Source organism: Dipodomys ordii, unplaced genomic scaffold (genome assembly GCF_000151885.1).
Source record: "Dipodomys ordii isolate 6190 unplaced genomic scaffold, Dord_2.0 Scaffold75, whole genome shotgun sequence".
NCBI classification, from domain to species: Eukaryota; Metazoa; Chordata; class Mammalia; order Rodentia; family Heteromyidae; genus Dipodomys; species Dipodomys ordii.
Window position 1 is genome coordinate 2,330,829 of NW_012267291.1, and position 14,357 is coordinate 2,345,185.

Genomic DNA, 14,357 nt, shown 5'->3' on the forward strand with positions numbered 1-14,357 from the left:
CACACACCTCCCCTACACACACACCTCCCCTACACACACACCTCCCCTACACACACCTCCCCTACACACACACCTCCCCTACACACACACCTCCCCTGCACACACCTCCCCTACACACACACCTCCCCCTACACACACCTTCCCTACACTCACACCTCCCCTACACACACACACCTCCCCTACACACACACACCTCCCCCTACACACACACACCTCCCCCTACACACACACCTCCCCTACACACACACCTCCTCTACACACACACCTCCCCTACACACCTTCCCTTCACACACACCTCCTCCTCCTCTTCCATCCACACACTCACACTCACACCCACAAGCACACACAGCTGGGGGCAAAGTGGTGGCAACACTGTGAGGTTCAGTCAGGGGCTGTGACAGCAGGGAGGGGCAGGGGAGAGGGGAGAGGCTGGTGGGGAAGCAGGGAGGGGAGGGGAGGGGAGGGGAATGGGGGTGGACACCCCGGTGGAGCAGGAGGGGGACGAGGGCGCCCACAGAAGCAGCGCGGTGTGTGGCTGCCCTTCCTGGCCTACGTGCTTCCCTGCACCCACCCAGCCCCACGCCACGCTGAGCTGGGGTTTTAATATCAGAAGCCGGGACGGCTGTGTCCCATGTCCCCTGACTGTGAGTACCCCAAACCTCCCCGTCCCCTGGCACGGGCACCGGAGCCATGCCCAGCCTAGGTTTTATGGATCGTTTACTTGCAGGACAAAAGGAGGAGTTAACCCTTCCCCAAGCCTGCCAGGAGCTGATGCGTCAGCAAGGGGCTGAGGGACGCAGGGCCTGAGGTGGTTGTGGTCTGCTGACCCCCTCTCCCCCCTCAGCCAGCCGTTAGGGGCGCCTCCCAGTGCCAGGCTGGGCAGGGGTAGAGGGAGGCGCCGCCCGCCCGACTTCTCCAATCACCCCTGCTCGGGGAGGAGCGTGGGGGGCAGGGCAGGGCAGGCTGGCCGCCAGGTGTAGACACACCCCGTGTTTGATGTCAGCTCCTCCATCTTGTAGCCTTTCTTGTCCTGTGTGTACCACAGACTCCAAATTCAAAGATTGGTCCACACACCTGTGGCAGCAGAAAGTTTCTGGAACCTTGGCCTCTACCTGTCTGCTGGACCCTGAATTCTAGCAAGATCCTGGCAACTTATGGAGCTTATGGAGTTGAGATGGGGGACGGGTGGCAGATACATCACTCAGGGGTCGAGGTCAGAAAACCACTTGGGAGGGGGGACCCAGGGGGGAGGGGGACACTGCTGAGTGAGGAGGGCCAGGTATGGGGGGAGACTGGTTCCCTCCTTTTTCTATACACCTACCAGGCCCAACTCTGGCAGAAAGCTAGGTTCCAGCCCTTTCCTGGAGAGCATGGACCAGATGTAATCACCTCCGCTGTGTGTCCATCACGGCTGACCACCCCCTTCCCCCAGACCCTGTCACGTGCATTTGAGGATGTCTCATTCCCCAGAGGCCATCCCAGCCACAGGAGCCAGGTGGGGCAGAGGGGCCCCAAGTCCCCCTAAGTTCTCATCCAGCCCAAGGACCCAGCCTGTAGTCCACAGCTGGACAGTGCTCAAGCCAATCAAAGGAAGAGCAGAAACTGGTGCCGGATGCTCACGCCTGTCATCCGAGCTGCTCAGGAGGCTGAGCTCTGAGGATGGCGGTTCAAAGCCAGCCCAGGCAGGAAAGCCAGTGAGACTCTTTTTTTTTTTGCCAGTCCTGGAGCTTGAACTCAGTGCCTGGGCACTGTCCCTGAGCTTCTGTTGCTCAAGGCTAGCACTCTACCACTTGAACCTCAGTGCCACTTCTAGCTTTTTCTATGTATGTGGTTCTGAGGAATTGAACCCAGGGCTTCATGCATGCTAGGCGAGCACTCTACCACTGAGCCACCTTCCTAGCCTACCAGGGAGACTTATCTGAAAAGGCTGAAGTTGAAGCTGAGGCTCAAGTGCTAGCCTGGAAGACTCTCTCTCTCTCTCTCTCTCTCTCTCTCTCTCTCATTCAGTTAAAGCTGTGTGGCCTCGGGCAGGTTAGGTGCCCCCTCGGGTGCAGCCTTGGGTGGCTGGGAAGGTATCCGGCAGTGCGTGTCTAGCCATCATGGACGATGACAATGGGTCTTGTTATACAACCTAAGAGCACTGGGGCAGGAGACTCCACACATGGTGGAGCCCCGTCTCCTGTGAGGACCCAGGACGTCTTGTCCACCTGGGGCTTGGTACCTGGTGTGTGTGAATTAGCTCAGCTCATCTGAAGGAAGGAAGGAAGGACACTATGGGTTTGGGGCCTGGGTGACGGGGTTTGAATCTCGCTATGCTAAGCTGAAAGCCCCTCCATAGAGTAAAATCCAGAAGGTCCCTTGTCACCTCAGCGTGGTGGGGGAGGGGCTCTGTCTTTGTTGCACATTTCAAGATTCGCCCAAATTAGAGCCCCAACTCTTAGGAGGCTGAGGTAGGAGAATCTCTAGTTTGAAGTCAGCTTGGGCAGTCCCATCAGAAAATAAGAGAAAAGGAAAGAAAGGGAAGGAAGAGGAAAAAGAAAAGGTTTCCCAAAATTGATTGGCAAGTAAAGAACAAAAACACAACACAAAAAGGCCTTTCACAGAGATCCCACCAACAGGGCCGGTTAGGGAGAAGGTCCAAGTTCACAGATTTAGAGATTAGCTAAGAACTCAGCAACCGTCCGTCCGTTCAACCCCTGCAAGGCCAAACCCAGAAGCCTGGGGGGGGGGGGCGGTTAATGGATCAGAAGGAAGAAGTTTACCCTGTGAGGAGGGGGGGGGGAAGGGAGGCTACGGGAAGTAACCCTCAGAACAGAATGGGCTTGACCTCTGTCTCTAAGAAATAAACAAGAGAAAACCCCAGACATATAGGCATCTGCAAATTTCCCGTTACGGACTCATCATTAAGCTGGTGTGTGGCCCTCAACTGCTCTGTCTGCTCAGACCACATCCTCCTTTCTGGAAAGGGAGTCCCTCTTCTCCCGGTTAAAACCTTCCTATAAGGCCCGCTAGCCAATCCCTTAGTCCAGAAATCCTCACCTGACCTAAGCTGAGCAACAAGAGCCGCCCTCACGTGTCAGGGCTCATTGAGTGACCCCCGGCCGAGCGTCCAGGCTATTCTCTCTCCAGCAAGGGAAGGTCTGCCTTGGGGCAAGTTGAGACCACCTTTCCTTGCTAGGGGTGGACATTTCTCAATGTCCAGGAGAACATCACTGACCCAGCCCTGGTTCCAGACTGTTCCACGGGCCTGCCCCAGTGTGTTCCTTCACGTGGGTTGGCTCTCGAGGGGGTCAGTGGCTGTTTTCTTTCTAATGGACAGTGTAGGACGTGGTACTGCAGGGTCTGGAGGCCTGTGCAGCCTGCACTCTGCTCCCTGGAGGCCAAGAAAAGCGCGGCAACTCTTGGCAGAAGCCTAAATACTCTTTAGCCAACACCCCCCTCCCCGGCCCGCCCCGCGACCCATTCCAGGCTGAGGCTGACATTAGCAGACCTTGTCTGCTCTCCCCCATCTGTCTTCTCCTTCCGCATGACTCAACATGGCCTTTCTACCGACAGGGATATTGGCAGGTTTAAGAAGGCAAGGGGAAAACCTGAGTCTTTAGAAGCCAAGAAATGTTTGTTTAGTTTCAAAATAGCATGAGAAAAAGAAAAGAAACAACGGTCAAGTTGTTGGGGACACTGTGGGAGGTAGAAGGGTGTCTGCGGTATGTGAGTAAGGTTGCATTGCTGGCATCGCTGGGTGCCAGTGGCTCACACCTGTAATCCTAGCTACTCAGGAGGCTGAGATCTGAGGATCGGGGTTTGAGGTCCACTCAGGCAGAAAAGTCCATGAGAGTCTTATCTGCAATTGACCAGCAAAATGCCAACTGAAGGCAGGGCTCGAGTGGGAAAACTGAGTATGGGGCCCTGAGTTCAAGCCCAGGAACCAGAAAAAAATGATAATAATTAACCAACGGTGGCACATGAAGGCTACAGGACAAGACAAGGTGACAGCATCAGCTCATGAGCACAGCAAGAGGAGAGGCCTCAGGCGACCTTCCGCGCACGCCCAGCTGAGAGCCAGTGCAGGACACAAAGGAGCAGCGGGAGCCGTGGCTCACCTGTAATCCTGGCTACTCAGGCAGCTGAGAGCTGGGCACTGAGGCTTCAATCAGCCGGGCAGAAAAGTCTGTGAGACTTTAATCTCTAGAGAATCACTCACACACACACACACACACACACACACACACACACACAGAGACACACACACAGAGAGACACACACACACACACACAGCTAGAAGTGGAGCTATGACTCAAATGGTGGAGCACTAGCTTTGAGCACAAAAGCCCAGGGACACCGCCTAGGCCCTGAGTTTAAGCCTCATTACTGGCACTAAAGAAAAAGGAAGGCCTCGTGCCAGGGGCTCCTGACGGCGATCCCAGGAGGCTGAGGGCTGAAGATCGCAGTTCCAAGCCAACCAAGGCAGGAAAGTCTGTGAGACTCTCCAATTAAACACCAGAAAACCAGAAGTGACGCTGTGGCTCAAAGTGGGAGAGCACTAACCTTGAGCAAAAGAACTCAGGGACAGCACCCAGGCCCTGCGTTCAAGCCCCAGAACTGATTAAAAAAAAAAAAAAAAAAAAAGCTCTCTTTCCCAGCTCTCTTTCTTTCCCAGCTCTCTTTCCCAGGCCTTTCCCAACCACATGGAGGGCCAAGATGGCCTGGTGCCAGCCGGAATGATGAATAAACCTACCCCTTACCTGAAAAAAAAAAGAAAAGAAAGAAAAGAAAATACGTCAACAATATGCATGGTAAGTTTTTCCTCTTAACGACTTTGTTGAAGCCGCTACGATGTGAGCTGTGCTGCTAGCCATGCCCTCCCTCCTATCACGCAGATTCTTCTGAAAATGCAACCTGACAGAAGAGGTGAAGGAAAAGTCCTCTCTTTTTGGCTTAAGGAACAGAAGTAATGGCTGAAAACTCCACAAACATAGTAAGAAACGTAAACTCACAGATACAAGCAGCTTAGTGACCCCCAAATCAAATCAGATAAGTTCAAAGAACTTTTCTTCTTGACATATCATAATTGAACAATGAAACACCAAACAGAAGAGAAATCTTGAAAGCAGCCAGAGGAAAACAATCTTATATAGATACAATAGTTAATTTTATATATTATGTCATATATATAATATATAATATATATATTATATATTATGGCCATATATATTATATTATGTCATATATATAATATATAATATATATATTATATATTATGGCCACAGGGCTGGGATATTGGGTTCAAGGTTATTCTGCATGTTCCTACAAAAGTATTTTTGAGTAAAACTAACATTTAAAAAAAAGAAGAAGAAGAAGAAGAAGAAGAAGAAGAAAGGAAGAAGTGACAGCCAGCCAGCTCGGAGGACCCGAAGGTGGCCGCAGGGACCCGGGGGTCTAGGTGTTTCGGGAAGGGGCTGTCAATCATAACTTCAGAGATGTCAAGCTGTGGAGGATGGAGAAATGCTTTAATGAGATTCAGACACTTCAGCCCGTGATGGGCGGGAAATCCAAAGAGGAAGACAGAAGGAAAAGTACCACAGGGCTGGTACTTGGTCCCTTTGGAGACCGTGCTCTGGAGCAGGGCAGACTGGCCATGCACGAGGGAGTGGACTTTGAGTGAGGGACAGGGAAAGCCCAGGCAGGGAGCTTGTCCCCGGGACATGCGACAATGTCTGGAGGCCACCACATTTGAGGGGCATTGCTACTGGCGCCAGGCAGGTCTCCAGCAGGGATGGCACCCAGCTCCCGGCCCCATAGGAAGGCCCTGCAGGGGGCCATCTGGTCCCAGGTGTCAGCAGAGCGTGCAGACCATGGGATCCAGGAGCAAAGGGGTGGGGGACAAAGCAGGTGACACAGCAAACACACCCCTCGGAAGGGAAGCTCCCCAAAAGTGAGTGATAAGGCTGACAGGGACCCCAGGGCAAGGGCTGGCCTGACACTTGATCAAGAGTCCTTCCGCTGGGAGGAAGTCATGCTGTTTAAATGATTGGTCCCGGGCTGGGACTGTGGCTCAGTGGTACAGTGCTTGCCTAGCATGCATGAAGCCCTGGGTTCCATTCCTCAGTACCACAATAAAAAGAAAAGGCTGAAAGTGGTGCTGTGGCTCAAGTGGTAAAGTGCTAGCCTTAAGCAAAACAAGGTCAGGGACAGTGCCCAGGCCCTGAGTTCAGCCGCCCAACCCCTCCTCAAATTACTTGTCCTGCCTCTTCATTTTATGTGTGTACCAGTCCTAGGGCTTGAACTCAGGGCCTGGGCACTGTCCCTGCTTATTTTTTCTCCCCTCAAGGCTACCATTTGAGCCACAGCTCCACTTCCGGCTTTTTGGTGATAATTGGAGATGAGTGCTTCATGGCCTTTTCTGCCTGGCTGGCTTTGAACTGTGATCCTCAGATCTCAGCCTCCCACGTGGCTCAGACAGGCGCCCAGGAAAGGACCTGATTTCCTTTTGGCTGTATTTTCAAAGGGCAGGAAGCAGAGTTGGAGACCAAGCTCCATCCGCTTACTGGACAGCAAGCTTCTCTGCCAAAGAACTATTTCTGCCACATTGAGCGTAGATGAGTCAGACACCAGTGGCTCCAATTTATTTTATACGAAACAGGGCTCCGAGACTCCGGGAAGACCATGGGCGAGGCCGAGGCTCTGATTGAGAGCAGAGAGCAAATGAATCAGTATCAGTCCTCTACGCCAAACAAGCTCCAGCACCCGGCTTCCCCAGCCAGGCCAGCTACCTCAGGCCTACTGCTCAGCCAGGGACCAGCTCCTCACACAGCATTCTTGGCTCCAGGCCTAACCACGTCCCCGCTGCGAGTTTGCCCACCTGAGATCCCTCATATCCGGGAGGCACCCAGGGTGTCTAGCAAGGAATGGCCTTGTTTCTATTTTACAATTCTCAGCCTGCTCTTTGGAGCGAGTTTGGGCCCCGATCTTCAGACATCACCAGTCTCTCAGCCGTGCCCTGCATGAGTCTGGGGGCCCAGCCTGAGGAGGTGACCCCCCACGCCTTCAGGGATCCCCAAGCCGACCCTAGAGGCCCCAGACGGGCCCAGTGTTTCTGGCAAGACAGGAAGGCCATTGGATGAAGGTCGCCTGTCCCTCTGCACAGCCTGGTCACCTGACCGAGTAGCCTCAGGCCATCCCAAGGCCTCGGGATCCCGCCCCCAGGCTGGTTACCTCCTCCAGACTGGAGTGACTGGCCCTCAGGCAGCCAGGGACTCTGCCATACATCCCGAGTGCCCACAGAGCCAGGCTGAGAACCACTGCTCTGGCTGTGTGCTGGGTCTGAGAGAACAGAACCAGAAGAGCCAAGTCTCCACCCCGCAGTAAACCACGGGCCAAACAAGCGTGCTTCGGAAAGCCACCGACACAGCGTAACAGCATAGAATTCTACGGCTCAAGGCCTGGCACACTTCCAAGACTGGGGTAAGCCCAGCATGGTGGTGCACACCTGTAATCCCAGCACCAAGGAGGCTGAAGCAGGAGGATCGTGAGTTTGAGGCCACACAGCGGGCTTGTAAGACTGATAAGAATGTGCAGAGGCATTCCTGCACTCATGAGGAAAGTCTGGCTGACAGGAAACGCTTCACAGTGGCCAACACAACCAAGACTTGTTCGAACAGGAACTTCCGAGCTGAGCCATAATCCCCTCAGACCCAAGGAAGGGGCTCAGCGCTTCACTCCTGCTCACAGATGCCAGCCTCTGGTGGCCAAGGACAAGCATACCCGGGAAGAAAAGGCAAAGCTACGCCAGCAGAAAGGGGAAGAGGAGCGAGAGGTGGCAGGTGAGGTCTGTGGCTGGGGCCTAGGGCTGTGGCGGTGCGGCGACGGTGACAGTCAGTGCTTGGCACACTTGGTGGCACCTGCGTGCCCTGGGGCTCACAGCCACACCCACGCCCACCACCGGTGACAGGACTAAGATAATAAAGGGCCCGAGCACAAAGCCTGGCTATCCTAGATGCTCAGTAGGAGCCGGGCTTGTAATCCTAGCTACTCAGGCGGCTGAGATCTGAGGATGAAGGTTCTAAGCCACCCTGAGCAGACAAAATCCAAAAGGCACTTATCTCCAATTAACCACCAAAAAGCTGGAAGTAGAGGTATGGCTCAGGTGGTAGAGCACCAGCCTTGAGCACAAAAGCTAAGGGACAGTGCAAAGCCCTGAGGTCAAAGCCCAATACAAGCCCAACATTAAATAAAGCAAAGGAAAACAAAATGCCAACGCAGGGTGAAGGGTACAGCTCTAGGAAGAACCCTCCTGCCAGGAATGAAGTCCTGGGTCCAACCTCCAGCACCATAATAATAATAATAATAGTAATATGAATATAGACACGCTATGGCTTCCTCTCTCTGACGCTTCCACGTGGAATCCTGTCACTGTGGAAGAAGGCGGATGTGATTACAGCGGGTGTGCGTGACCCGGGGCGCCATGCCTCTGGGGAGAGACGGTGGCTGAGGGACACCTCCCGCTCTCAGGCATTCTTCCCACCAGCCAGGAGACTGCCCCCCAGCTCCTCATGCGCCAGGCTGCCCCTGCCCCGCCCCTGCCCCTGCCCCGCCCCTGCCCCGTCCCTGCCCCTGCCCCGCCCCTGCCGTGCGCATGCAGCAGGCTTGGTGGCACTGCGCACCAACCGCGCACCATGGGCACCCCTGGCGTGCAGGGAGGTGGCTCCCGGCACGCTCCGCAGCACACTGAGGCTTCTCTCCACGTGCTCTGAGCTCCCCCTGAGGCCTCCCGGCGCCCACCTTTGTCCCCTTGGACCCCAGAGAGAGCTGTTAACCCGAATCAGATGAATCACTTCCAGCACACGTTATCCAGACTTCCTGCTGAAGGCAGGGGAACTCACGGGCCCTGTGGAGCCTGCGGGCCTCGGGGACTCCCTCCCTGCCCCCTGCCTTGCAGACCCCACCTTTGTGGAACATTCCAGAGGGTCCGCCCAGAGCCTCTGTGTCCATGGTCTTTTCCTGGCTCCTCTGGTCCTCACCCCTCAGCCACTGTCAACTCCATCCTCACCTCTCCCCTCACCCTTCCGGCCCTGGCCAGCTTGATCATCCTGTCCTGCTGAGCTGGGCCTGGGTGGACGCCGGGTGCATTCATAGTCAGCATCCATCCAGACTCTGGGAATGTGGAGTCTAGGAAAGGAGGAGGCCCGGAGCCTGGAGCCGGGAGCCCAGAGCCCGGAGCCCAGAGCCCGGAGCCCGGAGCCCGGAGCCCAGAGTCCGGAGCCCGGAGCCCGGAGCCCAGAGCCCAGAGCCCAGAGCCCGGAGCCCAGAGTCCGGAGCCCGGAGCCCAGAGGCCAGAGCCCAGAGACCGGAGCTGTGCAGGGCAGGGTCTGCAGCCCCGCTCCATGAGTGAAGGGCCGAGGCTGGAACCCTGCCTGCCGCTCTCAAACCCCCGTTACATGGCTGCCATTCCACTGCCACCCCAGCCCTTCACACACACACACACACACACACACACACACACACACACACACACACACACAGGGCCTTCGGGGAAATGCAAGAGAGGAAATTTAATCTCTGAGGAGTTACAATCTTTCCCTGGAATTAAAAAAAGAAAAAGAAACCAACAAAATGGGATGTCTTGGATAAAACAGCGTGACGGAATAAGAGCCTAACATCTGTTCCCGTGGAGTTAGTTTACTTTTGCCCCTCCTTAAGAACGGACAAGTTGCTGAAGATGTCATGAATCACAGGAAAACATACACCCCCCCACACACACACACAATGGAGGACAGACAGAGAGACAGAAAGAGACAGAGGAAGGGAGACAGAAGAGTGACAGACAGGAAGAGGAGACAGACACACAGAGGAGCGAGCCGGGCGCTGTGGCACACATATGTAATCCTAGTTACTCAGGAGGCTGACAGCTGAGATCTATGGTTCAAAGCCAGGCCTGGCAGGAAAGTCAGTGAAACTCATCTCCCATTAACCACCCAAAAGCTGAATGGGAAGCTCTGGCCCAAGTGGTAGAGCACTAGGTAGGGCACTAGTCTGGAGCAATAAAAGCTCAGGAACAACCCCCAGGTGCTGAGTTCAAACGCCAGGACCAGGAAAAGAGAGAAAGAAAGAACAAGAGAGAGGAGGGAGGGAGAAAGAGAGGGGGGAGAGAGAGAGAAATGAGAGGGAGAGGAAAAAAAGAAAGAAGGAAAGAAGAGGAAAAAAAGAAGAGAAAAGAATACTAGAAGACAAAGCCGCCGTCGCACCTGGCCCAGCGCCACCCTGCGGCCTCCGTCCCTGCCCCGGGCCAAGGCGGGCTGCGTCCCGGCTGGTTCCCGAGGCGCCTGGCCCCTCGTGTGGAATCTGTGCTCCACACCGGTGCCAGCCGTTGCCTGGGGACTTACGGGACACTGTCGTACCCAGGAGGGGAAGGATTACGCCCTGACAGACAAGTAGCCACAGCGGCCTGCCTGCTTCTTGTCCAAACACAACAACCTCAGTCCCTTCGTGGAGGTGAAAGAAGAAAGCTTCTGCTGCCAAAATCTGTCCCAACATTCACCAGGCTTTTTACATTTAAAAACAAAATGGCGGGGCGGGGGGGGGCGCTCTCTGTCTTCCCATGGGCTGGTCCTACAGCCCTCTCTGCGTCCACTGTACACCGCACAAACACGTGACCAGGCCATCAGCCACACCTTCCTGGCAGTGACATCCGTGCACAGTCCCCGTCCACCCACCCAAACAGGGACCTTGAAAGATAATAAAAGAAAGTTAGAAACAGGAAAACATTAGGAGGGAAAGGAAGGAAGGTAAAGAAAGTGAAAGAAAAAGAGAGAAAGAAAGAAAGAGAGAGAGAGAGGGAGGGTGGGGCTGGGAAGGTGACTCAGTGGTAGAGCGCTTGCCTTGCATGCATGAGGTCCTGGGTTCGATTCCTCAGTACCACATAAGCAGAAAAAGCTGGAAGTGGTGCTGTGGCTCAAGTGGTAGAGCATTTGCCTTGAGCTGAAGATCTGAGGGACAGCGCCCAGGCCCAGAGTTCAGGCCCATGACCGGACCAAAAAAAAAGAAAAGAAAAAAAGAAAAAGCCAGAAGTGGTGGCTCAAATAGTAGAGTACTAGCCTTGAGCACAGAGAGGCTGAAGAGCAGCGCAGACCCTGTGTTCAAGCCCCATGACCACCACCACCAACAACAAAAAAGGGGCACAAAGAATCAAGGAAACTAAAAATTGAGTCTTAAAAAAAAAGACTGAAAAGTCTCCTAGATAATTGGACCAAAACAAGGGGAGGAGACTCAAGTCAATAAAATTAGAAATGAAAAATAAAATATCACAACAAATACCAAAAACTCCAAAGGATCCTGAGGTAATACATTGAAAACCCTATACTCAAACTGGAAAGTCAAGAAGAAATGAGGAAATTTTTAGATATAGTTGACCCATCTAAATTGAATCAAGAGACTAAAAACCATTTAAACAGAGCAATAACAAGTATTGAAATCAAAGCAGTAATAGAGTCTCTCAACAAAGCAAAGGCCAGGGCCAGATAGACTCAATGCTGAATTCTATCAGATCTTCCAAAAAATAGCTAACACCAATATACCTCACACTCTTTCGTGTATAGAAAAGGAAGGAATGCTACTAGATTCATTCTATGAAGCAAGTATTACAAAACCAGACAAAGATGCAACAAAAAAAGGAAATTATAGACCAACCTTGCTGATGAACATGGATGCAAAAATTCTTAATAAAACTGAATTCAACAATACATTAAGTAGGTCATACACTATGATGAAATTTGTTTCAGTCCAGCGATCCAAGGACAGTACAATGTAGGTCAGTCAATAAATATAATCTGTTACACAAACAGGATACAGAAAAGCCTTTGACAAAAATCAACATCCTTTGATAATAAAACCTCAGGAAAAACTAGGAATAGGATAAAACATACTTGACCTTTATATATTACTCTAGTCAATATCACATTAAATGAAGAAAAACAGAAGTCATTTGCCCTAAAGTTAGACATGAGCAAAGGTGTCACTCTCTTTACTCTTATGATTCAATATGATTTTAGACTTACTAGCTAGAGCAATAAGGCAAGAAAAGGGACTAAAAAGGTCTCAAATAGGGACAGAAGAAATCAAATTATTCCTATTTGCTGATGATATGATTCTATACATAACAGCCTCTGTATAACACACACACACACACACACACACACACAGAGCCTTCTAGAACTGATAAACACCTTTGGAAGGCAGGGCATAAGACCAATACTCAGAAAACCAGTAGCCTTTCTACATACAGTGAACAGCTGAGAACAAAAGTAGTTCCAGAAAGAAATTAGTTCTATACACAACAGCCTCAAAACCAATACTTAAGGGCTGGGAAGGTGGCTCAGTGGTAGAGTGCTTTCCTTGCATACATGAGGCCCTGGGTTCCATTCCTCAGCACCACATAAGCAGAAAAAGCTGGAAGTGGCGCTGTGGTTCAACTGGTAGAATACTAGCCTTCAGCTGAAGAGCTAGCACTCAGGCCCAGAGTTCAAGCCCCACCACTGACAAAAACAAACAAACAAACAAAACTTAGTTATTAGTTTAACCAAGGAAATAAAAGAACACTAATGAAAACCATAAAACCTTGAAAAAAGAAATTGAAAAAGACATGTGAAGATGGAAAGGCCTCCCGTGTTCACGGACTGGCAGAATTAATACAACAATGAAACGACCAGTGTCAAAAATAATCCACACACTGAATGCAATACCCATCAAACCCTAATATCATTTCTCACAGAACTAGAGAAACCAAACCCAAACTTCATATGGAGTGGCAGAAACAAGTCTAGCCAAGAAACCTGTTGAAATTGTGGGGAGGGGTTCAGAGACCCAGGGAGGGATGGATTGATGTTGAATACATGTTAAGAAATGCCACAGATCTCCCTTCTACAGCTAAGGTATGTTAATTTTTTTTGGGGGGGGGGTCCGGTCATGGGGACTGAACTCTGGGCCTGGGCGCTGTCCCTCAGACCTTCAGCTCAAGGCTAGTGCTCTACCACTTGAGCCATAATGCCACTTCTGGCGTTTTCTGCTTATGTGGTGCTGAGGAATCGAACCCAGGGCCTCATGCATGCAAGGCAAGCGCTCTACCACTGAGCCACCTTCCAAGCCCCAGGTATGCTAATTTTTAACTAGTTTTCTGGCTAAATACATAAAAGGCATCAAGGCGGTGCCAGGCCACTAGCTGAGGTGTTTGCAGACCCAGGGTCCCCGAAGGAGGCCTGGGACCCCCCACATCTTCACAAAGCTCCAGAGGGCATGGACGCTGTTGTCTGGGGCCCTCACTTAAGGAGCTGGTTGATGGAGGCAGTTTGTGTCCAGCTCTGTGCTGAGTGGATCCCCAAGAAGGGGAGGGGGGAAGGGAGGAGGTATGGAGAGCCCAGGTGACCCCCATCCTCCATCCACCCGTGACAGACAGAGGCCACGCTCAGAGCTTGCTGGGATCATGAGCATTCACCTAGCTCAGCTCCACACCGTGCAAATGCCCCACATGGGAGGGACCGCTTCAAGTCCACCTCACCAGCAGCATGGTGGCACGCTGCCCACCCACGAGGAGCCCTCCAGGCTGCCCCTCCCACCCTACCCACCACTGGAGGCAACTGCAAAGCTGGCTAGGGAACTCCACAGTCTGCTTTCCCTAACAGGGTGTCAGGTGGGCAGGAGTGGCCCATGGCGGCCCAGCCAGGGCGGTCTGGGCCCGGGCTGCTTCCTGCAGCGCGCCTGGCCTGCCTGTGGCTGACCTCTTGGGTCAGCGGGCACCTGGTCCCTCCCCGGAGGCCTCTCGTGCTGGCCTCTGTGTATGGGTTGCAAAGTGGGCTCTCAAGGGGTCCGAAGGGGAAGGTAAGGGGCAAACTGAGGAGCATCACGCTGTGGTGGTCCCGTGGTCATGTGAGACCCATCACAGGCGGCGTGAGGTCCCCGTGAGCAGCCGGGGGGAACCTTCAGGCTGGCTCAGGCCAGATCATGGTGATCTCTCAGAACACAGAAATCCCTGCCTGGCCGACATGCCATGGAAGCTTGACACCCACTGCCAGGCTCCCCGGCCTGCTGCCTGGCCCTGTGGACCTGTCACGGCCACCCCCCACCCCAGCCTCCCTCATTCACACCCCCTTTCCCCATCACCACCCTCCTGATTGGTCCAGGCTGCTCTTCTTGCTCTCCGGCCTCCCCACCCCTCCCTGTCTCCACGGTGACCCTGTCAAGCCCCACCTCCTTCCTTTCAGGGTTGCACTTGCTAGGCAGGCGCTCTACCCCTTGAGCCATGCTCCCAGCCTTGCATTTTTTTTTTTTTTCCCCAGGCCCGTCCATGGCTTTTTTTTTTTTTTTTTTTT